Raw genomic sequence first — 27879 nt, 5'->3', positions numbered from 1 at the left:
TGAGCGGATTTCAACCTGACCTTTCCTATACTTTATCCCTGAGATATACTACACTATGAGGAGCTCTGCTGTCACTTTTCTGATTGATTCAAAAACCTGTCAAGAGAAGTTGACAAGTTGCCCATAGCAACCAATCAGATTGCATCTTTCATTTATGAAACTATGAAACAGCCTCTGGAAAACTAAAGAATCGATCTGATTGGTTGCTATGGGCAACTTCTCCTCTGCACAGGCTTTGATAAATAATCCCCCCCCCCCCCCCCCCCATAGTCCCAAATTTACTATAACTGTCTAATCCTTAGTGTAAATTTAGACAGTCTAATGATGTAATCTAGACTTATTACATTTAGTCAGGCTGTTTAATAAATCTGTAAAATTTTTAGGGTACGTTCACACAGGCAGATTTATTTGCGGGTTTCCCGCTGCATATTTGAAAGGGAGCGGGCTCTTCTCGACTGTCTGCAGCAGATTTTCTGCTGCAGAATTTCTGCTGCGGAATATCCGCCGCAAGCCCCATTGAAGTCAGTAGGGTCTGCAGTGGAAATTACGCAGCGGAAAATCTGCTGCAGACAGACGAGAAGAGCCTGTCCCCTTTCAAATACGCAGCGGAAAACCCACAAATAAATCCGCCCGTGTGCACATACCCTTAGACTGTCTAGCACATAACTTGCTGGCACCACTTGATTTATTTTTTTAATTTCCACTGGAGTACCCCTTTAAGGCTACGTTCACAAGGCATAATTCCTGTGCTTCCACACACACTGATTCCGTTCTGCCAAGGTGGCATCAGAACTTTAGCAGTTTTGCTGATTTTGCGCATATTCAGCCAATAATCTGCTGCCAGCTGTGCTGAATTTATACAGAATTTCTTGCACTCAACACACAGATTCTGGATGAAATTCAGAGTCCCGTTGACTTTAATGGGATTCTGTTGCAAAATTACCCAAAAAGAATTGATATGTTGGTTCTTTTTGCAAAATTCGTAATGCAGAATATCCACAGCAGAGTCCCATTGGTTGTCCGGGCATGCTGGGAGTTGTAGTTTTGCAACAGCCGGAGGCACCCTGGTTGGGAAACACTGTCCTGAACGGTTGAACCATTGTAGTAACTTACTAATATATGCTACAAGGCTCTGAGGGTTGTACTGAAGTCAGGAAATATGTCATAAAACTAAATAAATAGCCCAAACCCCAAATACTAGAAGTTGTGCATTTCATCCCACTGAGTCACTTTATTCGGACGACTGCCAAGAAAGATCCATCCTTTTTTCTTACTGTCGTGTGTCTCAGAGGAGCAATCCAGGTCAAAGACAAAATTATCTCTGCTTTTTGTTGCATTATTTTAAGTAAATGCCTTAAAAGTCAATGGCCAGCGCTATTATAGGTCAGGTTAACACCGCACCGGTTAATGCTCGGAGGAGAGCCTGAAGGCCGCAAAAGTAAAAAGGAAAGGCTTGTGCCTAATGCACACACTAAAGCCACGTGCAGAGACCCTATATATCTGGGCACTTGCAGGACTGTATTTCACCCCTTTCCTACAGCCATTAGGCACAGCAATACGGCTATATGCATGAAGTTATGAGATTTATCAAAACCTGTGCAGAGGAAAAGTTGCCCAGTTGCCCATAGCAACCAGTCAGGTCACTACTTTCATTTTCATGAAGGCCTGTGAAAAATGAAAGAAGCGATCTGATTGGTTGCTATGGGCAACTGGACAACTTTTCCTCTGCACAGGTTTTGATAAATCTCCCCTATTATGTACACACAGGGCAGACACATTGGCCCTCATTTACTAAGAGTGTTGTGTAGGTTTCTTTGTGGGTTTTAATTCCCTACAATTTATTTTCCACGGTATTTACTAAGGTTTCCCTACATTTTCCACTTTCCCTATACAGAGGTCCCTCAAGTTACAATATTAATTGGTTCTGGGACGACCATTGTATGTTGAAACCATTGTATGTTGAGACCATAACTCTATGGAAACCTGGTAATTGGTTCTGAAGCCCCAAAATGTCACCCAAAAATAGGAAAATGTGAGGATTAAAGAAAAATAAGTAGATAACTGATATAGATAAAGCAAATCCTTACATGTAAAAGTAAGAAAGATCTGCTGGGATCTGTAAATCACTGTCTATGTCAGTGTTTCCCAACCAGGGTGCCTCCAGCTGTTGCAAAACTACAACTCCCAGCATGCCCGGACAGCCGTTGGCTGTCCGGGCATGCTGGGAGTTGTAGTTTTGCAACAGCTGGAAGCACCCTGGTTGGGAAACAATAGTCTATGTAGAGGACAGGAGCTTCTTCAGGGTCCTATACAGTACACACAGTGTCCCAAATGGAGCCGCCCTTATTTGTGTCCAAAGGAGCAGCTAACCCTGGCACAGGTAAGGAGTAGTACAAAGCATGTAGTTCCTCCCTGTACTGTAGGGGGCGCTACCAGACACCAGTCAGTGCATGCACTTCAGGAATACAGGTGATTTACCAGTAAAATGCCCATTCTGATTGGTCGGTCCTTCCAGCCATTGACACGTTTCACAGATCTGGACTGTCTTTAGCATTGTATGTTGAGTCTGGTTTCAAGTTACAATGGTCCAGAAATGACCATTGTATGTTGAAACTATTGTATGTGGAGGCCATTGTAAGTTGAGGGATCACTGTACTTTGCTTTTTTACACATGTTCTGATCTGTCGGGCTTTCCTCGGCTCAAATCCACCACATTTTATGTGGAAACCTTAGTAACTATGTTGTTTTTTTGTGAAAATGACAGGAACACGCCCCATTTCGGAGACCACGCCCCATTTCCCAGGTGACTACGCCCCTTTTTCGTTTCTAACCTCTTAAGGACGCAGGGCGTATGGATACGCCCTGCATTCCGAGTCCTTAAGGACGCAGGGCGTATCCATACGCCCGTGGGAATTCCGGTCCCCACCGCTAGCTGGGACTTATGCTGGGACTTATGGTTTTGCAACAGCTGGAGGCACATTTTTTCTATGGAAAAGTGTACCTTCAGCTGTTGTATAACTACAACTCCCAGCTTGCACAAACAGCTAAAGTGCATGCTGGGAGTTGTAGTGGTGCATCTGCTGGTTGCATAACTACAACTCCCAGCATGCCCATTGGCTGTCGGTGACTGCTTAGAGTTGTAGTTCAGCAACAGCTGAAGGCACATTGGTTGTGAAACTCAGTTTTTTTTACCTAACTCAGTGTTTCACGACCGGTGTGCCTCCAGCTGTTGCAGACTACAACTCCCAGCAGTCACCTTACACCATGCACCGTGCATGCTGGGAGTTGTAGTTTTGCAACAGCTGGAGCCACACTGGTTTTGAAACACTGAGTAAGGTCACAAACTCAGTGATACATAACCAGTGTGCCTACAGCTGTTGCAAAACTAAAACTCTCAGCATGTACAGTCTGTCAGTGAATGCTGGGAGTTGTAGTTTTGCAACAGCTGGATGTTACCCCCCCCCCCCCCCCCCCCATGTGAATGTACAGGGTACACTCACATGGGCGGAGGTTTACAGTAAGTATCCGGCTGCAAGTTTGAGCTGCGGCAAATTTCCTGCCGCAGCTCAAACTGCCAGCGAGAAACTACTGTGAACCCCCGCCCGTGCGACTGTATCCTAAAAACACTACACTAACACAAAATAAAATAAAAAGTAAAAAAACACTACATATACACATAACCCTACACAGCCCCCCTCCCCAATAAAAATGAAAAACGTCTGGTACGCCACGGTTTCCAAAACGGAGCCTCCAGCTGTTGCAAAACAACTACTCCCAGTATTACCAGACAGCCACTGACTGTCTAGGCATGCCGGGAGTTTTACAACAGCTGGAGGCACCCTGTTTGGGAATCACTGGCGTAGAATACCCCTATGTCCACCCCTATGCAATCCCTAATTTAGGCCTCAAATGCGCATGGCGCTCTCACTTTGGAGCCCTGTCGTATTTCAAGGCAACAGTTTAGGGTCACATATGGGGTATCGCCGTACTCGGGAGAAATTGTGTTACAAATTTTGGGGGGTATTTTCTGATTTTACCCTTTTTAAAAATGTAAAATTTTTGGGAAAAGAAACATTTTAGGTAAAAAAAATAATTTTTTTTTTACATATGCAAAAGTTGTGAAACGCCTGTGGGGTATTAAGGTTCACTTAACCCATTGTTACATTCCCCGAGGGGTGTAGTTTCCAAAATGGTATGCCATGTGGGTGTTTTTTTGCTATTCTGGCACCATAGGGGCTTCCTAAATGCAGCATGCCCCCAGAGCAAAATTTGCTTTCAAAAAGCCAAATGTGACTCCTTCTCTTCTGAGACCTGTAGTGCGCCAGCAGAGCACTTTTCACCCCCATATGGGGTGTTTTCTGAATCGGGAGAAATTGGGCTTCAAATTTTGGGGGGTATTTTCTTCTTTAACCCTTTGTAAAAATGTAAATTTTTGGGGAAACCAAGCATTTTAGGTAAAAAAAAATTTTTTTTACATATGCAAAAGTTGCGAAACACCTGTGGGGTAATAATGTTTACTTTACCCCTTGTTATGTTCCCCGAGGGGTCTAGTTTCCAAAATGATATGCCATGTGGGTTTTTTTGCTGTTCTGGCACCATAGGGGCTTCCTAAAAGTGACATGCCCCCCAAAAACCATTTGTCGCTCCTTCCCTTCTGAGCCCTCTACTGCGCCCGCCGAACAATTAACATAGACCTATGAGGTATGTGCTTACTCGAGAGAAATTGGGTTTCAAATACAAGTAAAAATTTTCTCCTTTTTACCCCTTGCAAAAATTCAAAAATTGGGTCTACAAGAACATGCGAGTGTAAAAAATTAAGATTGTGAATTTTCTCCTTCACTTTGCTGCTATTCCTGTGAAACACCTAAAGGGTTAATACACTTATTGAATGTCATTTTGAATACTTTGGGGGGTGTAGTTTTTATAATGGGGGTCATTTATTGGGTATTTCTAATATGAAGACCCTTCAAATCCACTTCAAACCTGAATTGGTCCCTGAAAAAAAACGAGTTTCAAAATTTTGTGAAAAATTGGAAAATTGCTGCTGAACTTTGAAGCCCTCTGGTGTCTTCCAAAAGTAAAAACTCATCAATTTTATGATGCAAACATAAAGTGGACATATTGCATATGTGAATAAAAAAAATATTTTTTTGGAATATCCATTTTCCTTAGAAGCAGAGAGCTTCAAAGTTAGAAAAATGCAAAATTTTCAAATTTTTCATCAAATTTTGGGATTTTTTACCAAGAAAGGATGCAAGTTACCACAATATTTTACCACTATGTTAAAGTAGAATATGTCACGAAAAAAGAATCTCGGAATCAGAATGATAACTAAAAGCATTCCAGAGTTATTAATGTTTAAAGTGACAGTGGTCAGATTTTCAAAAAATGGCCAAGTCCTTAAGGTGAAAAAGGGCTCAGTCCTTAAGGGGTTAATAGCAAAATGCAGAGTTAGTCTGGGTTTTTTCAATTCTGGCGCAAAATCTGGTGCAGGCAGAATTTCTGGCGCAATGCGACAGAATCTGGCGCACAACCCGACAAAACATGTCGGGTTTGCAATAGTAAATGAGGACCAATGTGTTGTTTAAGATTTAGCTGTGGACAGATTTGAACCATACAGATTTTATTTACACTATTCACACCAACATCTACATAATTTGGGTCAGATCTGCTGCTGCGGATTTATTGTACAGAAAATCCTGATTCCATGCCAATGGAAATTTTTTGGGAGAATCCTCTTGAAAATGCATTGTCGTCTATGGAGCCCATTTTCGAGCGGTCCCAGCATTATCCGCTGGCTTCTGCAGTTTGCAGCATATCCGGGCAGACTCCATATCCTGCCATGTGAACATAGCCTTAGGCCGCGTTCAGAGCACGAAAATTCCGCACGGAATTCCACATGAATTTTCCACACAGAATTCCGCCTAATTTTAATGCCCAATAACTTTAATGGGATTCTGAAAGTATATTCACACAGTAGAATATAAGTCTGGTCTTATATTTTTTCGGACTTTGGTTGCGGAATCCCATTGAAGTCAATGGGGCTTGATTTCGGCCGAATTTGTGCGGAATTCACGTGGAATGCATACAGATTCCGCGTGGAGTCCAAACAAACTTTGACAGTTCCATTAAAGTCTATCTTTTACTGAACTGCAGAATCATGTGGAATTTGTTTGGATCAAATAATGCAGCCATAACGCATTTAAATGGGCACTGTCACCAACTTTATTTTTTGATATGTTGTAGTACTTATGAACTACAACATATCTCTAATATACTTTTATTATTATTTTTTTTTTATAAAAATTGTTTCATTTACATTTGAAAACCGGCCACTAGGGGTCTCCCTCCTAGTGGCCGGCTGCAGCCTGGCGTGACGTCCTGAAAAAGGACCGATGCGGCCGAGCATCGGTCCTTTTTCATTCAGCCTGCGCTCGCTCCCTGCCTGTCAATCAGACAGGCAGGGAGCGAGCGCATTGGCTCCCCGGCCACTGGCTGGGAGGCCACTCCTCCCGCACATCGCCACCGCCACCGCTGTCCCTGCACGCCCGCTGCCGGACTCTGCAGTAAGTGTAATGGGGGGGAGGGGGGGGGTTTGTGATGGAGTGAACGGGGTATGGCGCGGGGGGAGGGAGAGAGGGGAGGGAGGGGACGGGCTAGCGCCGCATGTAACTAATAGTTTATCTACACAGGGTGCCTCCAGCTGTTTCAATACTACAACTCCCAGCATGTCCTGACAACCAATAGATGTCAGGGCAAGCTGGGAGTTGTAGTGATGAAACAGCTGGAGGCACCCTGTGTAGATGAACTAAGGACGGAAGTCCCCCCAGCAGGCATCAGTGACGTGGTGCCTGCTGGGGAAGTCTGCCTGGTAGTGAGCACACTACCAGGCAGACAAAAGGCATTTAGGGATAGATTGGTAATAGGCAGGGACAGAAAAAAAATAAATAGGATGGTGGGAGCTACTCTTTAAGTGTAACTGAAGCTGTGGAACTCCGCCCCTCCTCCCCCCTTCATCTTTAAGTCTTTGGACGCAATGCTTAGCTGGTAATGTAATAGTTTTATTGACTTTTATTGAAGTGTCATGCACTCAGGAATGCACTTGTCATAAAGCCATAACCTAGCAGTAAACTAAAAGGACACATGGGGGGGGGGGTATGAAGGATTTTACCCTGTTGTTTTGACTGTGATTTGTCTCAAATTTCCTTTTTATGTCACTTTTTGCGACAAACAATTGCGCCAAATGGTTTAGAACAAAATCACTGATTTCACTTTGTTAGTCGTGATTTCAGTTACAATCATTCTTTGGTCTGGAATTCATTAATTGCGACTTTTCGATTTGGCGCAAGTTTAGGCGCAAATACCTTCATTTAGGCGCAAATCTACACCATGAATAAAGTGACAGAGAAAATAGCTACAACAATAGAATGTCCCAAAGTCAGATTTACTGCCTGGAATTCTGGGGTCTGCGCCTTTTGTAGGGCTACATTTGTGCCAAAATTACAAACTTGTGTACGACAATTGATAATTTTGGCGCAAATACGCTCCATTTGAAGCAAAAAGACATACATAAAATCACACATTGCTACACCATTATTGATACATGTCCCCATGGTCTTTTTCATTTCTCAAATGCAAAATCAGCATGAATCAAATTATCACTTCTCGACCTTTTGGCTGAGATCAAGTGAAGTATCTGTTTTTATTAGAGCTCTACACATGGAGTTAAAGGGGTACTCTGGTGGAAAACTTCTTTTTTATTTATTTATTTTTTTAAATCAACTGGTGCCAGAAAGTTAAACAGATTTTTAAATGACTTCTATTAAAAAAATCTTAATCCTTCCAGTACTTATTAGCTGCTGAATACTAAAGAGGATTTTTTTTCTTTTTGGAACACTGTGCTTTCTGCTGACATCACAAGCACAGTGCTCTCTGCTGATATCTCTGTTCATTTTAGGAACTGTTCAGAGCAGCATATGTTTTCTATGAGGATTTTCTCCTACTCTGGACAGTTCTTAAAATGGACAGAGATGTCAGCAGAGAGCACTGTGCTTGCGATGTCAGCAGAGAGCTCTGGTCAGTTTGAGAAATTTTTATAGATCCGACCAGATGTCCGGGCTGTATGACACAGCACACTTTTTTCTCACTGTGTGTTCATGTCTGTCCTCTAGGATTTTCCAGGTTGTGCTGCCGTTTTGGGATGTACCGGGGCGGTATGTGGCCAATAGGTTCCTCACTCACCTCTCGGACACCTTGGATCTCTGTTTTTGCAGAAACGTGAACCAGTTTAGACTAGAATAGCTGCCAGATGGATGCTAGGAGCATTTTGGTTCACCTTAACGTTAGGCGAAGGGGAATGGGAAATCAATTCTAGAAGGCAAGAAAAGGTTTGTGGGGCTTCTCTCCTCAGCTACTTTGGAATTTCCTTATTGTCCATGCAGAAAAATCTTGGTGTCTTAATAGTTCAATTTGGCTCAGAACACTCAACTCATGATTAGATTTAGGAGAAGGTTGTCCCCATGTAACACCTTGTGTTGCATCTTATGAGGATTACCATGATGATTACCAGAGAATATGACAAAACATGTCACTTAAAGGGGTTCTCCCTTGTTTATACTGTTTTTTTGTTATTATGTTTGTGTGTTATGTGTGTATTAGTATGTGTTTTTTTATGTTTACCTTTTGTGAAGATCCGGAAGCTGGTCCCTTTTTCTTCCAGTGTCTTGCAGTGCACCTCGGCCTCCGCCATGTTGTGTTCGGTAATAGTGTTGCTCGCGAATATTCGCAAGTCGAATTTTATTCGCGAATATCGTATATTCGCGAATTCGCATATTCGCGAATATAGCGCTATATATTCGTAATTACGAATATTCTTTTTTTTTTTGTTTTTTTTTGTTTTTTTTTTCACAGTGCACATCACAGTGATCATCCCTCTCTGCTTCCAGCCTATGTGGTGTAAGAAGGCTCTAATACTACTGTGTGAGACCGGTGTGCGAATTTTCGCATATACGAAATTTACATATTTCGGTTATGCTAATTTTTGTATATGTGAATTTTGCATATGTTAATTTTCGCACGCGTGAATATTCGCATATGCGTAAATAAAACGAGAATATTGCGAATATTCGCGAATATGACGAATATTCATCCATATATTCGCGAATATTTGCGAATTCGAATATGGCCTATGCCGCTCAACACTATTCGGTAAGTGAGATGTCGGGGGGTGTGTTCTTGCTTCTGTCCTTCCTATCTTCTGACGTCCGAGGCAAATCTTTTCTTCCTGTTTCTTCCGTGGCTCAGCGACGAATCTGCGGCCTCTTCCGGCGCATGTGCAGGTAGTTTTTTTTTTTACCAATAAAGTTTTTTTTGTCCAATTGACAAACTGTCTGCGCATGCGCGAGTACGCAAGTGCTACACTAACAGCGTAGCGTACGTTAGGTCTACGCTAATAGCGTAGCTTCGCGCAAGTGCAGACAGTTTGTCAATTAGACAAAAAAAAATTATTGGTAAAAAAAAAATAAACTACCTGCGCATGCGCCGGAAGAGATCGCAGATTCGTCGCTGAGCCACGGAAGAAACAGGAAGAAAAGATTCACCTCGGACGTCAGAAGATAGGAAGGACAGAAGCAAGAACACACCCCCCGACATCCCACTTACCGAACACAACATGGCGGAGGCCGAGGTTACACAGCAAGCCGCTGGAAGAAAAATGGGCCAGCTTCCGAATCTTCACAAAAGGTAAGAAATTACATATATACATAATCACAACACACAAAAAAAAACACATACACACATAACACACAAACATAATAACAAAAAACAGTATAAACAAGGGAGAACCCCTTTAATGGTTCAGGCAGTATATATAAATGAAAGCATTCACTGCGTCATTATGCAAAGACTTATCTTCAAGCTTTATTCTTGAAATATGGTGCACGGAGGGGGTGAGGGTGAGGGTGACAGGATGGTATAGGCAGGGGAAAGGACATTTCACACCAAACGGTGATTTCTCAAGGATTAGATGCTTAGGAGCTTACTGTGCTGAGGTTTCTTGCATCTTGGATGTCACTTCATGGTACACATCTTAGGCAGAACTGTGCAACAATGAACTATTCTATGGTGAGGTCATTCGTTGTAAGAAAGATCCTGGCAGGTCTGTCCCCAGATGTCTACAGAAACCCCACCAATCATTAGTTATAGCCTAGGAAAGAGATCCCACCCGATCCGACTGATTGTAGGAGCCCGGGTCCATTATAGTCTTGTATTCCTTGTATTCAGTTTGTATCATCTAATAGAAGAATCTTAATTCAAGTCTGGACTCATCTGTATATTATCTGTAAATTCTCTAATGGGATTTCTGACTGGATTTTCTGAACCGGAAAATTCCTTTAATGTGGTGCTTCATATTTTATAGAATATATTGGAAGTGCGCTTAACTAGTAATCCCAATGTTTATTATTGCAAATGTTTTGAGAATTCTTAGATTATATTACAAAAAATATGGAGCTCAGGGTCAAGGATATTTAACCAATAAACAGTTTATTAAAAGTAATAATACTATTCAGATCATTGAAAATGTAAAATATATGTAAAAGATAGGAGACTGATATAACATGTGACCTAGGGCTGGGCAGTATACCGGTTCATACCAAATACCACATTTTTTGGACTGCACGATATGAATTTTCCCCCATACCGCAATACCGGTTGGGCCCCTCCCCCTCGGGAATGTATTATCAGCCTAGCGCAGCGCTGTCCCCACATCGGGGAACTAACCCTATGTTACCCACCAGCGCTGTTCTGCCCCCCCCCCCCCAATAAATGATCAGCCCAGCGGGGTACTACTCACAGATGTCAAGCACTGCCCTCCTCCTCTTTGTTGGGGGCCACCGGAACTCACTGTACGCCAGTGGTCGCCAACCTGCGGACCTCCAGCTGTTGCAAAACTACAACTCCCAGCATGCCCAGACAGCCAAGCCGGCTTCTTACATGACAGTGGGCTCAACCTATCACTAGCCAGGGTGGGGCATCGCTCCGGCCGGTGATAGGCTGACGGCTGTCCTCCCCCGTCCCCAGCGTGCGGCCGAGGTGGGTGAGTTAAAAGTTTATTTTCTGTATCTTTTGCAGCCCGGGCATAGGGATACAGCGTACAGCAGTGGTCTCAAACCTGCGGACCTCCAGCTGTTGCAAAACTACAACTCCTAGCATGCTCGGGAGTGGACTGCAGCGCTCCCTTCAGCAGTAAAGGAAGCTGGTATGCTTGGCGGCGTCCTCGTGTATGTTATGTGCGCCTGCCAGTGCTTGATTGACGCTTGTAACATACACGAGGATGCCGCTGAGCGTACCCGCTTCCTTTACTGCTGAAGTGCTGAAGTCCACCGAGCCGGAGCCCACTGAACCCAGCACTGCGATTCTGTGAGATGGCCGAGTCCCCAGCAGCGCTCACTCCTGCAAGGAGAGGCGGCACAGAGGATTAAAGGGGTAATAACTATTATAGTTATAGTTATACTATTATAGTTATTAGCTTCTGAAGTTTTCTAACTGCTCAATGATGATGTCACGTCCCGGGAGCTGTGCATGATGGGAGAATATCCCCATAGGAACTGCACAGCTCCCGGGACGTGAATCATCAGAAAGCAGTTAGACAGAAAACAGCAACTCAACTTCAGAAGCTAATAACTATTGGAAGGATTAAGATTTTTTAATAGAAGTAATTTACAAATCTGTTTAACTTTCCGGAGTCAGTTTATATATATATAAAAAAAAGTTTTGGCCTGGAATACCCCCTTTAAGACCAGCGTTACAGGAAGGTACTTTTTCCTCACCTATATATAACACCCTGGGATTGGTGAGTAGTAATGAGCGGCATTGGCCATATTCGAATTTGCGATATTTCACGAATATATAGACGAATATTCGTCCTATATTCGCGAATTTCGCGTATTCGTAATATTTGCATATGTGAATATTCGCATGTTCCTTCTTTTTACTTGTGGGCCAATTAGAAAGATGCAAATACACTTGTCAGAGGTTATCAAGAAGGAATATGCGAATATTCACATATGCGAATATTCGCATATTCGAATATTTGCATATGCGAATATTTACATATGCGAAGATACGCAAATGCGAATATGCGGAAAAAAGTGAATATTCATCATTTCGAATATATAGTGTATATATTCGCAATATTCACGAATTTGCTATTTTCGCGATAAAAAATTGAAATGCGAATATTCGCGCCCAACACTATTGGTGAGCGACATTGCAATCGAACGTACTGCATGCATTGCATATATACCTCTGAGGATACTAACAGAGCCCTATCCCCAAGTCTGCTTATATAGTATACTAGCCGAGTAAATTTTACACAGTAAGAGACAGTAACCGAACTTGCTATTTTAAATATTTGGACTAGTTCTATTAGGTGTACGGTCACATGTTATATCAGTCTCCTATCTTTTACATATTTTTACATTTTCAATGATCTGAATAGTATTTTATTGATTTAGAGGGGACCCAGACGACTTTTAGGGGCCCTGTGAGTCGCAGGTCATATTTTATTATTTAATTGTGTATAATTTACTTTTAATAAACTGTTTATTGGTTAAATATCCTTGACCCTGAGCTCCATATTTATTGTACTATAATTGCCTATTTTCCAGACACTGTGGGTATAGGTGTCAGTTGGGCAGCTCGGGTCTTCAATGGTGAATAGTTAGACAAGAGCCCCTCCATATTTACTGTTATTTAATTCTTAGATTATGACAGTCCCTGCATACCTATGACCAGCAGGCAGTGGTAAATACTACCATTACATATAAGGCACACATAGGCATATAGTAAAACAATAGCAATGGATCCTTCCATACACATCCATGTTTTCTTCAGTGTTCACAATGGTTTACAGTTCACACCATGGCGCCTATGATAACATAACAATGGCAGAATCTAATATAATGGCAGGCAGTGTTATGTATCCTCCAGCTGTGAGCTAGTTAACAGTTCCCTAGGAGCCGTGTCCTAGTTAGATCCTGCCCTGACAATGTACTTGCCCTAATTCTTTTTGTCTCATATACACTTGTCAAGAAAATGAATCATGTCCCAGTGTGCGGTGGCCATTGGTAAATCAGTAAATTGCTTGTTTTTAACACAATATTATATGTGGGGTTGGAACATGCTGGTGTATATTTGGCTAAAATAAAACGAAAACTGTAACTATTATTCAAGGGTAATAGGGGGCTGATCATTTGTAAGATGGTCACATATTTAAAGGGGTTGTCGAGGAATCGAAAAACAGAGATAATTTTTGTTTAAAAACTGCTTTCTGTCTGTCTCCAGGTTGGGTGTAGTTCTGCAGCTTAGTTCCTTTGAAGTGAATGGAGCCAAGTTGTAATTCCACAGCAAAAGTGGAGACATACAGGGAGCAGTCTTTGAAAGAAATTAGGCCTGTTTTTTGATTCCTGGATAACCCCTTTAAAGGTTTATCCTAGAGCTGGGCGGTATGACCAAATATGTGTATCACAGTATTTTTTTTTACTTACGGCGGTTCCACGGTATATAACGGTATTTTCACCCCCCCCAAATCATGTGACCCGCCAGCGCTGTTCTGGCCCCCCCCCCCCCCCCCAATCATGTGACCCGCGCGCGGTGTTCGGCTTCCCCGCTGTCCGGGCATGCTGGGAGTTGTAGTTTTGCAACAGCTGGAGGTCCGCAGGTTTGAGACCACTGCTGTACGCTGTATCCCTATGCCCGGGCTGCAAAAGATACAGAAAATAAACTTTTAACTCCCCCACCTCGGCCGCATGCTGGGGACGGGGGAGGACAGCCGTCAGCCTATCACCGGCCGGAGCGATGTCCCACCCCGGCTAGTGATAGGCTGAGCCCACTGTCATGTAAGAAGCCGGCTTGGCTGTCCGGGCATGCTGGGAGTTGTAGTTTTGCAACAGCTGGAGGTCCGCAGGTTGGAGACCACTGGCGTACAGTGAGTTCCAGTGCCCAGCGGCCCCCAACAAAGAGAAGGAGGGCAGTGCTTGACATCTGTGAGTAGTACCCCGCTGGGCTGATCATTAATTGGGGGGGGGGGGCAGAACAGCGCTGGCGGGTAACATAGGGTTAGTTCCCCGATGTGGGGACAGCGCTGCGCTAGGCTGATAATACATTCCCGAGGGGGAGGGGCCCAACCAGTATTGCGGTATGGGGGGAAATTCATATCATGCAGCCCAAAAAATTTGGTATTTGGTATGATCCGGTATACCGCCCAGCCCTAGTTTATCCACAGGACAATCCTGCTTTGATCCTTGACAGTGACCTGAACATAGGACATGATGCTATTAGCTGTAATCTATGATAGAATTGCGCACATTTAGGGCGGGCTCTAACTATAGGCAAAATATGCCGCCTAGAGCGCCCTCTTGATGGGGACGCTACTTTGCCTGCCGCAAGAAAGTTAGACAACCAGCATCCAAGCCACTTGCTTACCCATCAGCATGACGAGGAGTTTTGTTACCCCAATAGTAAGCTAATTACATGAAGAGGGGGTTTGTTACTAGCTTTGCCTAGTGGGGCAAAAATCCTTGCACCAGCCCTGCGCACATTACTCCCAGCTTGGCCCTCAGCCCTTCTAAGACTATAATTGAGTCATCACCTACAGTCATACGGGCTGACATCTGAACTGGGAGTGAAGTGTGTTGCTGCGGCTGGGTCTTGCAATCGGTGCTGAGACCCTGACCAACTTTTGACATATCCCTGCAACACCTAACACTTTTTAAAATATTGATAGTAACGCTTTAAGCATTGTGACACATAGGCCAGTTAACCCTGGTTCTGTCTCTGTCCCTGGAATGGTATAATTGTCGGGTCCAAGAGTATGCAGCCTTCACAGCATATAATTAATAGGAATGAGCAGACAATAGCATCAACCAGGGTTTATCCTGACCACACGAAGCTAATCTTCAAACGTTCACTACTATGAGGGGTAAGGGAAGGGACAACCTCTATGGGATAAATGTGCAGACGTGCTTTTGTTTGTTTTCTTATAAAACGTTTGTAAATATTATGATGATTATTTTCAAATATACAAAGACTGACAACCTCTATGGGGCAACAAAATGGTTTTAGGGTGATTATATTTTTCAAAGAGTTTTATTAAGTGGTTTAAGGTAAAGTAAACAACATACAATATATAAATATATAAATGAACTCACAGCAGTGAATAATAACAAAGAGCATAATAATGAAGCGGCTTCAAGTCAAAAGCAAACAAGTAAAGTCATCAAAAATAGAATAAAGGCTCAGCGGTGGGAGAGCCGACAGGGAGATGTGAGTAGACAACCTTTCTGGATCACGACATCCAGAAGGACCCTAAAGTAGCACTTCTAAAACAGTTCGTAAACTTATTACTAACAACTAAAGCTCAGCCATGAGCAACATATTGAGGAGAATAAACAATTTCCTGGGGTAACCAGGAAATAACTGGACAAAGACTGGAACACAAAGGAGAAACAGCAAAACATAGAAAGACACATACAGGGAAATGGGAGGGAGATAAAAAGAGGAGAGGTACTTAAATACTCCACCCAAAGCTGCCAGGTAGCATCAAAAGCTTTTTGAGAATCAAAGAGAATACTAGTCAATTTATTGTCATGGGGTACACCTTCGCTATTCTCGCAGGGACCAGGTACCATCTAAGCAAAACTTTCCAGCCCGCTTCCTGCAAGGATGTTTTAATGGAAAGTTTGGAAGTGACAACAGCGCTATTAGCCCAGTCCTTCAATACTATCAACCTCCCCAGGTCCTTCTCCAAGGCCAACATATATGGGAGCTTGGTGGCAGATCCCAAAAGGATGTCATAGATAGTAGAAATAAAACCTCTACCATCCGAGGAAGTAAGGCAAAGTGATTCATACAGGGATCGACAAGTGATATCTGTCCCTTGACTTTTCAAACTAGAGAAAAAATGGGAGATTTGGTTATAGCGGAACAATTCAGAGTCAGGCATACCACAAAAAGTAGGAAATTATCTAGTGCTTTGATGTCCAATCTGTCGATGAAGTCATTTATGCGAAGAAGACCCTTATTGGACCACCAAGAGAATGCCAAAGTGACCATACCAGGAGGGAACCTTGGATTATGGAGCATTGGGGCTGCCGGAGTATGAGCCGATTGCAAGGAGAAGCGGCTGTGGAGACCATCCCACAAACTAGCGACTGTGAGAGCACAGGAGAGAGGATCGGAGCCCTTTCTTTAGAAGGTAGCCATTGGAGAAGCGTCAACGAGGCGCGAGGAGAAGCCAACTCCTCTATAGCGACACATTGAGGACAGAAGCGGCCAGCATGAATTAGTGCCAACTGGCCTAGTCTAGCTGCCTGAAAATATTTCCTAAGGTTAGGCATCCCCAAGTCCCCCTGGAGATGGGAACCATAGAGACTTTTTCAGCCCACTCGACTACCTCTAGAGCCCAAAATAAAGTGCAATAAATTTGATTGTAGACGATCAAAAGCTGGGGCTGAGACAGAGATTGGGAGAGAGTGGAAAGAGTCTAGGTAATTTATTAATTTTAATAGAAACTATCCTACCTAGCCACAACAGAGGAAAACTAGACCAAGTTCGTAAGTCATTCCTGATCACTCTAAATAAAAATTGGCAGAATATAAAGAAGAGAATAAGGGAGTTAGCTGAATGGTTAGATAAGGTAAGCTATGTTTACACCACTGGAAGTCAAAATCGAGCTCCAGGAGCTTTACAGTCCTGTCCGGTAAATTAATATTTAAAGCTTCCGACTTAGAAGAGTTTATCTCCAAGCCCCAGATCTCTGAAAAAAAGACGTAAGATACTAAACAGAATCGGGAGAAAGGTCAGGGGGGAGGACAGAGATTACAAAAGGTCATCAGCAAAAAGCGCCAATTTATGTTCCCTTGCCCCAACCCAAATGCCCTTAATAGAAGAAGAATTGCGTATAACAGCCGCAAGCGGCTCAATTGCTGGGGCAAAAAGGACAGGAGAGAGGAAAACCCTGTCTTGTTCCTCTCCCAATCCGGAAAGGCCTCTGAAACATACCCCTTAACATTAACCGCAGCCCAGGGAGAAGCATACAAGTTACATAATAGTGTAGGAAAACAAGGGCCAAAGCCCCTATGCCCTAAAGTAAAGAATAAGTATTCCCAATGTAAAGAATCAAAGGCCTTCTGTAAATCAAGAGAAAGAAGGAAACCAAAGTGAGAGCAAGTGCTACCATCCCAGGGAAAATGTTAAAGTGAGACTAAATCAATAATCCTACGAGTTTGATCAGGTGCCTTCACCTTCCCGGGATAAAGCCCACCTGGTCCGGATGTACATAAGATGCAATAAACATATTCTCCCTGAGGTATGGCATTAAAAATGTTGATGAGGTGAGGGAGAAGAACAGGAGCAAACTTCTTATAGTATAAAGCACCAAAGCCATCCGGGCAGGGAGCACTCGATGTTTTAGAAGTTTTAATTGCTAAGCAAACCTCCTCCGAAGTAATCGGCTTTTCCATTATATCCATATGTTCAGGAGAGTGGGGGTAAGTTCGCAGTAGATAGAAAGGCAGACACCCAATCCCTATCTAAAGAGGGAGAAGGGCTATATAAAGACTGAAAATAATGAGCAAACTCACCAAGAACCAATTTAGGGTTCTGCGAGAGTGTGCCATCTTGGAGTCGAAGCTTGTGGACCGCTCCAAGGGATTTCCGGGGAGCCAACTTCCTCACCAAGTGCCCGGCTTATCGCCCCGAGAGAAAAAGTGATAGCCTGACCATCGCAAACTCTTCTCCGCACAGACCGTAAGAGCCAAGATAAGATCAGCGCGTGTAGGGTGATTATAACGGTTTAGCATGTAGAACGGGGGCTGAAGGGTGTGTACATTGCAAGTGCATTCATGATTAGATCTTACCTGACAGTATGCGCGAATAGGGAGAGCTCTATCAGTCAAGGCTGGGGAGGCGGTAAGAAGCCATCGGGGTCCACTCCAATGACGCAGGACACCCACAGGATTTCAGAGTAAATCACAGACCATTGTAAGGTATCCTATCTTTGTTTGACCCTACCCGTGATTAAAAATAAAATTTAACTTGCATACACTTTTCTTTTCATTTATGATATTTCTCCAACCTTGTCTGTAATGAAAAGATTTTTACACTGTTGGAAATCCCTAATCTAAACCTACAAAGCCGAAATAGAGTGGAAGCAACAAAAGATTTGTATCTAGCTATTTGTCGGTGATGCATTTGCCTATTGAATATTTAATGTATCTCCAGACTGCGCGTGAAGACGGCCTTTGTATTGTGCTGGGGGCCTTGACGCATTAAAGTCATTACTCAGGCGGAAGATAAGGGACCTCTTTTGGATTGGGTGTTTTTTTCTTTCTTTAATAACTGCTTCATTCCCTATCAGTTTTACACTGTTGCCCCTTAGGCTGGCACCTGCACAGTTAATTACATTGATTATTCTATATACTATAGAGCTTTTATGTTATTGCCTTTCTCTTTACGAGCATAGCAGAAATGTGGAAATATATTTATAATATAGGCCCTTAGAGTAGCGGTCTTCAAACTGTGGACCAACAGATGTTGCAAAACTACAACTTCCAGCATGCCCGGACAGCCAATGGCTGTCCGGGCATGCTGGGAGTTGTAGTTATTCAACATCTGGAGGTCTATAGTTTGTCAGCCACTGTCTTAGAGTTTTCTGGTCTTTTTCTAAAAATACTTCTACAAATTTAGAATCTTTAACTTATATATGCTTCCTAACGCATAGTCTCTCCATTGCTTATTTATTAACCATAGTGTGGACATCTTTCTGTTAGTATTGACAGGGTGGATGATGGGTATTGGACATTTACACAGATCTCTATAGCATACTGTACACATATGTCCGGATAAATGGTACTCAAAATAAATCCTAGAACATGAGGTACCTTCCTTTCTTCTTTCTTTGGCATTAAAGGGGTATTCAAGGAAAAAAAAAACTTTTTTTAGACTAAATAGATAAGGATGAGAAAAAGGGGGAGGGAGGGAGGAGGGGGAGAAGGAGAGAGACTGGTAATAAGCAGGACATAGTGAGATGCAAAAGAGAATATAGTATAGTACAGGTTATAAGAAATTTTGATAATTTTCTAATCCTTATCTATTTAGTCTGTGTTCCTATAACAGGACAATTTATGGCCCATCTTAGTGTGAATTCTCCACCTCTATTGTCTTAACCCCTGCATATTTGTGAGATGTAACCTGTGTCTTCTGCTTGTGAGCTTAGATTTGCTTTGGAATTGATAAAGGGAGGAATCCCAAAAGCTTCTCTACAAAATGCTGTTAGTCCAATAAAAAAGGTATTACAAGATACTGCAACATTTTATGATTTGCATCACTGGACTAATACGGCTACTCAAATTTACTATATATAAATATATATATATATATATATATATATATATATATCATATCTCATCAAAGACAGGGAGCTTCTGGGCCCTGTTGCAAAGTCTGCAACATGGACGCATGTGCCAATTCTAATACTTTTCTGTTATGGGGCAGATGTGCTTTGGGGCCCCTTAGGCACCAGGGCCCCAGTGCGACGGCTACCTCTGGACCCCTATAGCTATGCCCCTGTATTTCATATCTATCAGTCTATATATCTATCAATCTATCTACAATCTATATACACAGACAGCTCCATCATAATTTATACATAAAGATTAGAAGGTGCTGTATAGCATTTGGTATTGTAGAGAAAAAAAACTAAAAAGAAGCATGCTATATTAATTGTATTTTCCTCTGAAGCATGGTATAAATTAAGGAATCGGTCCATGCGGTAATAAAGCATTTGCCGTCATCCTTCGGTCCAGATTTATAATCACATTAAGATTTCTCTTATACTAGCAGTAATGCACCATTGGAATAACATTTGTGCATTTCATTATGTTATGGTTCCTGGATATGTCAGAAGAGAAATATTAATCCGCTTTTCTGTTCTCATTACAAGAGAAGTCAATCAGTGGCATTCCGGATCTGATGAGGTTCACTCGAAGGAAAACTCTCAAGGAAATGCAAACTAGAAATGCCGCCTTGCGGATTATATACTGGAAATGTAGACTGTATAGATGTAGTAATATAGGAGATAAACTAAGCGAATGTTCATGTATTTTGGCAACATAGAGAGCAGTGTATGGAAATAGCATTTCATTCTTCATTCTCCAGGGAAATGGAAAGATGTCTATTAAAGGAGATCTACAGCCATAGACACTTATCTCCTCTCTGCAGGATAGGGCATAAGTGTCTGATCGCAGGGGGCCCGAATCCTGGGACCCCCCATGATCTTCTGTACGGGGTCCGACTCTGCCACGGCTCTTACGTGCATCCCTCCATTTATCTCTATGGGAGAGGCAGAGATGCAGCATATGTGCATCCCCGCCTCTCCCATAGAGCTGTATGGAGGGGCGTGTTGTTGACCTCAGTGAAGTCGATGACACCCGCATTAGCCGCACAGAGCCGCGGTAATGCCAGGACCCCGTACGGGGTCCTGGCATTACCGCGGCTGTGCATGGCTAATACGGGTGTCGTCAACCTCACTGAGGTCAACAACACGCCCCTCCATACAGCTCTATGGGAGAGGTGGGGATAGTTATCAATACTCATGCAAAAATCCTCTGAAGACCCAGTACCTATACTGGGTATTGAGGGGGGGGGGGGAGAGGGTCAGGGGCATGTTTGTTCTTTCTTATTTATGTGTATAATATTATAAACTTATAATAAAAATATGGAATAAAAAAAAAAATCCAGTGGACAATGCTTCACTCTGATCCCCCACCTTAAAAATTCAAGTTAAAGTGTAGCTCCCACCAAGTAATATATAATCTAACATGTCCCTACCTATTAGTAATCTAGCCCTAACCCCCTACCTGGCTTTAAAAAATTTTTTAAATCGCTTTAATAGAGCAGATTTAGTGCTTCTAAATCTGCTCTATCAAGCAGGGCAGGAAGCAGCGCTTCCCAGCAGGCACGACGTCACTGATGCCTTGCTGGGCGCTTGCTTCCGCCCTCAGATCGTCTATGCAGCGCTCCTGTCAGGAGCGCGCATAGATGATCTGCCAATAGCACGGCAGGCAGCTCCGGGGTCTCCTCCTCCCTGTTTAGCTGTGCATGTGCTATCCAGGGAGGACGAGTAGAGGAGCAACGCCGGCCTGCCGTGCACGATATTACTGCCGGATAATATAAGACCTCAAATCAGACTTACCCAACCGGAGGATCAGCGCAGCAATGAGTGCGCGCACTGCCTCCGGACAGGGTAACGGGGGCGGGCAGGGCCGCGCGCGAGGCCAGTGGAGCTGGCCAATGCGTGCAGCCCCAGCTATCAGCATGCTCGCTCTTGCCTGTTTGATTGACAGGCGGGAGCGAGCACAGCAGTGCCTGAATTTCGACTCATTGCCAGGCTGAAATGAGTCGAAATCCAGTAGTGACGTCACTGCTGAATGCATTCGGCCACTAGGAGGGCGACCCCTAGTGGCCGAATTTAAAAGTGATTTTAAACTTGTTTAAAATCACTTTTTTTAATTAAAGTATATTAGAGATATGTTGTAATGGCGCCGGCCCCTCACAGAACTGCCTCCATCTTCAGTACTACAACATATCAATTTTTTTACTTCATGACAGTGCCCATTTAAGCAATCACTTAATACTTTGGGATTTAGGTTTATTGAAATTTGGTTATGATAAAAGTAGAAAACTTGCACAAATAGCAACTAATCACCTTACACTTATTTACCTGAGACTCTTTGGGAATGGAAGGGTTAACTCTATTGTATACTAAAGGGACCACTCTACTTTTTCTTTGCGCCAGTTTTATTGTATTTTCCCCTTGTGAAGGAGTTTTTTTCTGTAATAGCAATGAACTTATAGTCATCAGGATCTAGTAAGAAACAGTATGATATATTATAGTTAAATATATTTAAAAAAAGTTGTGATAACGGGGTGTGATGCAGGGCAGATGGAATTACCCTAGGAGCAGATGGCAGTAACCCCTTGTGTTCGTGATGCCAGGGCGTGGTTTATCCTCGATACCACCCGAAGGTATACCGCTGGATCCTGGGCTAGGCACGGGGGCAATAATGACTCCAACGCCAAGTTACGGACAACGGTAGCTTTACTGAGGGTAGTAGAGATGGTAAAGTCTATAGAGTTCAGCCGGGGCCCACAGAGGTGTCCAGTGACTCAGAGACCTTAAGGGCTTGCTGGGGCTTGTAGTATGACTGGACAATTGAATGCAGGCCATGCTGACTTGACAGTTACTTACAGGGACTGACTTGACTGATGACTGACAAAGCTGTAACTGTTAAATGAAAAGAAGAGGTGCGCTCCTAGTGAAGTACTGTGGGATATTAGAGTAAGGTATTTGGATAAACTGAACCTTACCGTGTGGTGTTGTACTAAGAGTGCAACACCTAGAAGTACATGTAGACTCTCTGGGGAGTAATGTAGTAGAAGTTGGCAGCCTCTGTCCTTTTCCCGTGACCTCCTGGTCGGGTAGGTGAAGTAGGATAAGGATAAAAAATAGGATAATCCGAATGGCGCCGGCCCCTCACAGAACTGCCTCCATCTTCAGTCTGAAGATGGAGGCAGTTCTGTGAGGGGCCGGCGCCATTCGGATTATCCTATTTTTTATCCTTATCCTAAAGCTATAACTGTAGCTTACTTGCAATTGACTGTGACTGCAGACTGGACTTGAGGCCTTCAACGACTCTGGACAAACACACTTAACCTCAGCAAAGACTCAGGAACTAAGGGAGTGAGCTTCCTCCACCCAGGGCTTAAATGGGGGAGACTAGCAGGGAGCCCATAGGTCACCCCTGGGATCACCTGGTCACTGGTGCCTCCTGGGTAACAATCACATGGTACATTTCTTAAAGTAACAGCACATTATATATCACAATACACAGCAAAACATATGTACAGGGGGGAAACAAGTACAAGGAGGCCCAGGGGACACAGAAGGTTAGGCAGCAAGGGTACGGGGCAACAACTCCCATACTGGGCCACCACAAAGTTATTTAAATATATAAACAAATATATTTATGAATCTTTATGTTTAATCCAACACTGCCTCCATTCTCCTTGGTTAGGCTGGGTTCACATATGTCAGTCAATCCACCATAGTTACCCTCCAGTGTGGTTGCAATGAGGTGAGTTAATAGGTCCAGTGCCATGCCCCATTTTGGTCAATGAAGCACCAAGGGGGATACTGAATTCAACTTAACATTCCCATGTGGAGTGACTCTGTATTGTTAAACCTATGCAAACCATGTCTTTAAGAGGTCTTCCAACCCCCAAAAATAATTAATAATGCAGCATGGCACCTTAAAATCCTCCCCCACATGTCAATGCCTCCCGGTCCCAACTGCTGTTGGCGCCTTCCTACTTCCTATCATGTTTTATTCTTGAGGAACTCCGCACTCAGTGGTGACTTGCCTCGGCCAGGCTGAGCAGGTATGTCCTACGGGGACCACAAGGCACAGGAACCAGTAAGCAGCTGAGAGCAGTGGGACCATAAGGAACAGTAACGGTGGGGAATGTGGGCAGGTGAGTATAGTTTTGCTTTATCATTACAGCACCCAGAGTGAATAATATCCTTTCCCCCTCCACTCCTGCATAGTAGTGGTTTCTTTTTAATAGGTTATATATAATAGTGAATTTAGTGTTACAGACTGTAATACAGAAGCTATAGCAGGAAATAATATATACTGTATATTTTCCTCATCCTGGCCAGTGAATATTCAGCCAGACCACCTAATACATATTTACTGCATGGAATGATGTACTTCTAGAAGTTTCTGATAAGCCAGTGTAGCAGCTGTATGTTGCAGTCTATTTGGCTGTATATTTAGGATGTGAGAGGAGATCTGAGCAACTGAGCATGCTTGACTAGAAAAGGAAACTGCATACAGGACGTATATTATGGCAAAAAGCAGAAAACAAGAACGCATCCAGCCTATATTGGTCGGGCGGCCTTTCAAAAATGATTAATTTCTGATAATTACTTGTATTGACAAATAAGTTTAATTTCACATTATGTATCAGTTTAAACCTATTTATCTTCAAGGTAAAACCCTTCAAAGATAGGTAGGGTTCACACGTGGTTCGGTGGTCAGTGCATTGAAAGCACAAAAAAAAGGTGCAATTCTTTCCTTTGCAGTTCTTCTCTGTGTTCGCTCTACTTCTGATTGGGGCTACAAATACTGACCAAACTGAGCTCCTTAACAGGACCAAGTACTGACCAAAATGCTACATGTGAACCCAGCTTTAAATACACAAAATGTTGGCAATGTATTTAGGTTCCTGAGATTCTTCAGTTTTTATACTATTTTGTTTTCACTTGATTTGTTGAACCACAGTACAATACGTCTAGATAATCCATTAGTTCAGGCTATTGTTGTAGCAGCTATGCATTATCAGGCTCAGGTCGGGGAGATAAACATTTAGCACGTGCTTAATTTAAGCCCTTGTTGTGATAGGATTTATTTGATCTCTTCCTATAAATAGAATAGGGCATATTTTAAGACACTGTCTCCTAAAACATGATTTAAACATGGTTTGTTTTAATGTGAAAAGGAAATCATTGTTATTTAACAGCTATTTAATCCTGTGTAGCATGAACATCATGTAATTACCGCTACAGGGTCTCGCCTTGAGAATTCTCATCTTCCTTTGGAACTGTTTTAGAGCTGCGGGGTTTATTGGGCAGCTCGGTGACATATGTTGGCTCCCAAAGGGACCTGCAGAGTAGTGTCTATTCCATCCTGTGCTCAACAGGCTGTTATTTCTTATCCATTGCTACATACATATTGTTGCAAAAAAGAAGTGAGTGGAATTACCTAGATTTCTACATTAATTACAAATAAAATGTGGTACGGACGGTTGTTATTTATGTCACAGTTATAGACAAGCACCATCTAAATAAACTAATGGCACACAAATAATTCAAATATTTCTTTCTGTCTTGGAGTAAACATCTACAGTACAGGAAGAAAAAGTCATAATAAAAAACTGTGCATCTCCCTTTAGCAGTGATCACCGTCACTTAAAGGGGTTATCCACCATAAGGTGATTTTAGTACTTACCTGCCAGACAGTAATGGACAGGCTTAGGAAGGTTCCATGCTTGTCTTGGAGCTAAATGGCTGTGTTGTGAAATTACCAACCGCTGTGGCTATATTTTTGTGAAACTACTATTTCCTGTTGGAGTTCCCTCCCTCCAAATACAAGTCCCATGGTCCCTTGTTTGTAACTGTGAGGCCACTTTTCTCCCTCCCACTCACCAGCTACCCACCCATTGAAGCACACCTTAGCTGCCTTTCATGCTGTGCTGTAAACAATAGAGCAGTGTTCTCTAACCAGGGTGCCTCCAGCTGTTGCAAAACTACAATTCCCTGCAGATGGATCTCCCTCCCACCCAGCGGTTGTTCCACTTATTGAAGTAGACAGGCTCCCTTTCATCACCTGACTAGTAATGTAATGTATCGGGCTGCACTGCAACTTGGAAAAACCTGAGACAACACTCATTTTTTATGCTGTTAGAAATAAACCTTGGGACAAAGATTACATAAGAATTGCAGGACCAGTCGTCAATCACAGGTACAGACTTTATATTATTAACTACACTAACTTCACAGCAGCTATAGCACAGTCAAGTAAAAAAAAGTCCTGGGATATTCCTTTATCCTCACGAAAAACAGATTATCCTCACGAATTTGACTAACCGGGGGCCGCTAGGATTGTTTAGAAATATGCCGTCTTGTAGACAGCAATGCATGTTCTTGTGGAATCTGCAAAAACATTGAACATGTTCAATGTTTTTGCAGACGCTGAATCAGGATTTCCGTGCCAGAAACATCTGGTGCGGAAATTCTGCCATGTGCACAGAATATCAGAATCCCATTGAAATCAATGGGACTCGGCTGCTGTGGAATTTCCATGGACTTCTGCGGAATTCCGCGTGGAAATTCTGCCATTTGAACATAGCCTTAGCCTTTTCCAGTGTTGTACATCTCTGTAACATCTTTTCTGAAGACATTAACCATTCTTTCTTGAACCGAATGTCGGTGACTAGGCTTTGTGTGCCTTTTTTTTTATTGGGCAAAGCAGCTTTAAGTCCTATTTTCCAGTCTATCTTTTGCCAAATAGCTATGGTTGAAGTCACCAACACAGAGGTTTAAATTAATTATTTCTCCCTGCACTTTGGATGTTTACCCAATGTGCTCAATAAAAGACATAAACAGAAAAACTGTGAATGATATTACGGTAGTTTAGTCATAGATTAGTAATGAAAACCTGTGCAGAGGAAAAGTTGCTGAGTTGCCCATAGCAACCAATTAGATCACTACTTTCATTTTTGAAAAGGCCTCTGAAAAATAAAAGAAGATTCTGTGGTTGCTATGGGCAACTGGTCATCTTTTCCTCAGCAGAGGTCTTGATGAATCTCCCCCATTGTGTTTGTCTATAATGGAGGCTTAAATAATAATCCAACCAGATTTTATCATTAACCAGTGCATTTGTAATTCAAGATACACTTTAAAGGGGTACTGCACTGCTCAACGTTTGGAACAAACTGTTCCGAACACTGGAGCTGGTGTCGGGAGCTTGTGATGTCATAGCCCCGCCCCCTCAAGGTGTCACGCCCCGCCCCCTAAATGCAAGTCTATGGGAGGGGGCTTGACAGCCGTCACGCCCCCTCCCATAGACTTGCATTGAGGGGTTGGGGCGTGACGTCATGAGGGGGTGGAGCTATGACATCATGAGCTACCCCGGCGCCAGCTCCAGCATTCGGAACAGTTTGTTCCGAACGCTGAGCAGCAGAGTACCCCTTTAAATAGATAAGAAGAGGCATGGAACGTACAAGCTGCTTCTAAACTTGATCTAAGATACATCTTATCTGACAACTCATCACTAAGGAGATAAGATGCTACCAGATGCATATGGTGCCGCTTATCTTATATATAAAAAGAGAAGACCTGATTCACTGACTCATCAACGCCCCGCCTAAACCCTTGGACCTAGACACCTGAATTTTTGCACAGGTGTTGTTTTTAAGACGTAGACAAGTAATAAGAAAGGATTTTTTTTAATTCCACCCTTAAGGGATGAAAAAGGGGTTGTTGTTAAAAGTCTATGGGAAATATATGTTACTGCATAACTTCCAAACAGCTGGAGATATTTCGATAATACTTGGTCACATGTTACTTATATGTCCACTTAAAATATAGGATAGTTAATTTAACCCTTAACTACCCCCATTTGTGAGGGTCGGGGTTTTTGTTTAAAGTCCCATGCAAATCAATGGGAAATGTATGTTCCCACATAACTTCCGTACGGCTGGAGATATTTCAATACCTGGTACACATATTACAGGTCTGGATATGAGGACAGGATGGGAGGTAGGGATATGAGGTCGGGATAGGAGGTCGAGATAGCAGGTCGAAATAGGAGGTCGAGATAGGAGGACGCGATAGGAGATTGGGATAGAAGGTCGGGATAGTAGGTCGGGATAGTAGGTCGGGATAGGAGGCCGGGATAGGAGGACGGGATAGGAGGACGGGATGGTCGGGACAGGAGGTCGAGAGAGGACGGGATAGGAGGACAGGATAGGAGGACGGGATAGGAGGACTGGATAGGAGGACGGGATAGGAGGACGGGATAGGAGGTCAGGATAGGAGGACGGGATAGGAGGTCGGGATAGGAGGACGGGATAGGAGGACGGGATAGGAGGTTGGGATAGGAGGTTGGGATAGGAGGTCGGGATAGGAGGTCAGGTTAGGAGGTCAAGATAGGAGGTCGAGATAGGAGGATGGGATAGGAGGTCGAGATAGGAGGT

The 27879-nt window shown here is 43.1% G+C and overlaps 1 protein-coding gene and 1 non-coding gene across 5 annotated transcripts in view; both read left to right on the top strand.

Moving 5' to 3' along the window:
* LOC130284323 (sodium channel protein type 2 subunit alpha) overlaps positions 1-27879 on the top strand; it is a 310775-nt gene that overhangs the window by 47141 nt on the left and 235755 nt on the right. The gene's annotated exons all lie outside the window — the stretch shown is intronic.
* On the top strand, positions 7658-7842 carry LOC130290078 (U2 spliceosomal RNA). Its single transcript, XR_008847503.1, has one exon. It is a non-coding gene; the product is annotated as a U2 spliceosomal RNA (small nuclear RNA).

Source organism: Hyla sarda, chromosome 8 (assembly GCF_029499605.1).
Source record: "Hyla sarda isolate aHylSar1 chromosome 8, aHylSar1.hap1, whole genome shotgun sequence".
NCBI lineage: Eukaryota > Metazoa > Chordata > Amphibia > Anura > Hylidae > Hyla > Hyla sarda.
This window is presented reverse-complemented; position numbering and strand designations above follow the sequence as displayed.